Raw genomic sequence first — 2,381 nt, forward strand, 5'->3', positions numbered from 1 at the left:
CCATCCCATCCCATCCCATCCCATCCCATCCCATCCCATCCCATCCCATCCCATCCCATCCCATCCCATCCCATCCCATCCCATTCTTCTTCTACTGACCCAACTAGTGCAGGATAGGGTGGTTCAGCTCTAAATTAGAGCTTATTATCAAGGCATGAAGACTGACTGTATTCACTAGCTATTAATTGCTTGGGCAAAGTCCAACATCAAATATTTGCATTTAAAAATAAACTGGAAAATATTCCGTTTAGGGGAACAATGAATTAAAAGTTAGGAGGAACTGGTCAATAGGTGGCACAAGAACAGCACAGGACTGCGCTGCAGTATGAGAGCTGAGCGGCCGGGGTTGTATCCTGAGGCATCAACGCTGACTTGGTTTTTTTCCCCCTATAAACCCTGTTACCCAGTGATTTAACTAACTGAATCATTGCACTGAAGCACACGGAGTGAGTGGCTTAAGTGAAAGTTCTCCTTGAAACGCTGGTTACTCCATCACTGAGTGCTCTGTGTACTCTTGGCATCCACTAGCATCACTATCCCTTATCAACTGCTTTCAAGCATTAAATAAGATTGAATTCCACTGTACATCAAAACAGACATCTGACATGCCGAAGTACAATGCTCTGACATTTAGCAGGCTTGTGGTTTGCTAACTTGAAAAAATTTTGCTTATATTGCATTCACAGCATCTCAAAGCCTTTAAGAGACATGGGGGAACATAGCCCCACAACAGATCCCCTCTGCTGATGGAAAAGGTTCAATAACTGTGTTTGTTTATCAGCAGCAGGGAAAAAACTAGTGGAGCCACACATCAGGGCTTGAGGCACCAATCTGTGGCTATCACTACCTGCAGGAGGTCTCTGTCTTTCTAGAGAAATAGCAGCAGCCGCTAGAAAACCACATTGCGCTGGGAGGTCAGTGATGAGCATCGGATTGAGCGGTTATATTTAACCTTGGAAACTCTGCGATGACTGAAGGCTGTTGCCTTCATTGGCTGTTGCCAAGGTTTTTCTTGCTGATTGGAGTTACAGGAGCAACATGACTGGGTGCGAACTGGCTCAGCGGTTCTTATTTCTACTGCGCAACTGCATGTCTCTTCCTCTCCACCAAGATTTTAAAGTAAAATGCAGAAAGACACATGTACTGGGTGCCCTGCCTTGTGACTCTGACATGTCATCATTCACTTACAGAAAATGAATTGGAGGAAAATTGAAGGTGGGGGGTAGAAAATGACATGCATAATTAAGCTTTTCTGAACGTCTCCTTTGCGCTTTGGTGTCAGATGACTGCATGCAAATCACCCAGAGTGTTATGAAGAAAATAATAATGAATTGGAAGAAATCAAATGTAAAAATGATAACATCTGCCTACTCTAAGGTAAAAATATATCTACAAATACCTTATTCTAAGCTTAGGTTTGTTTGTGTTCAAAAAAAGAACAAAAAAGAAGGAGGAAAAACATCAAATACTGAAGAAAACAAGCTATCATCAGCACAAATATACTTGTCATCATAACGTATTTTCTTTAAACAAGCAAAATCGAATGCTACGTAGCTAGTCTCTTACATTATTCTTATTTATTTGTCTGTACGATTCCAAAAAGTCAATTATAAGCACCATTTAAGCATAAAATACACCAAAGCCATCATACCTTTCTTATTTCAGATCTAATTTCTATTTCCAGCCCACACATACCTGCTGTTATATCTCATTTATTGCTGTAAATTATGTGCATCAGAGTCACTGCAAGTAACTGGTGACACTGAGATCACAGCTGTGCTGAATTCTAATCAAAAAGTGACTCTTCACCACTTAAAGTTCCCTCAACCCGTATTTCCTTATTCCACAAGTAAAAGAGGGCAGGAAGCCTAATTCTGAGATACAATTTATTAAAGACTGGAAATACGCTGGGATTGCCTAAGGCAGCTGGAGACTGGACATGGTGACCCAGGAATCCCTTCCAGTCTGGTACAGAAATGGATTCAACAGACCCAAAGCATCATATGATGAGTCCTTCTTGATAGAAACAGAAATAGGTGATGGTGCCCATTCACATACCAGAATCATGTCGGTGGAGAAAATAACCAGGTTTAGCAGCTCCCTGTTATGCCAGCAGTGTTGTCCACCACAGCACGTGGCTAATTCACTCTGATCTCAAAATGAAGTTATTGCACAATGACTCTGTCCTGGTTTCGGCAGGGATAGAGTTAATTTCCTTCCTAGTAGCTGGTACAGTGCTGTGTTTTGGATTTAGGATGAGAACAAAGTTGATAACACACCCATGTTTTAGTTGTTGCTAAGCAGAGCTTACACTAGCCAAGGACTTTTCAGCTTCCCATGCTCTACCAACTGAGAAGGCTGGAGGTGCACAAGAAGCTGGG

The sequence above is a fragment of the Aptenodytes forsteri genome, unplaced genomic scaffold (genome assembly GCF_000699145.1).
Source record: "Aptenodytes forsteri isolate BGI_AS27 unplaced genomic scaffold, ASM69914v1 Scaffold97, whole genome shotgun sequence".
Classification (NCBI taxonomy): Eukaryota; Metazoa; Chordata; class Aves; order Sphenisciformes; family Spheniscidae; genus Aptenodytes; species Aptenodytes forsteri.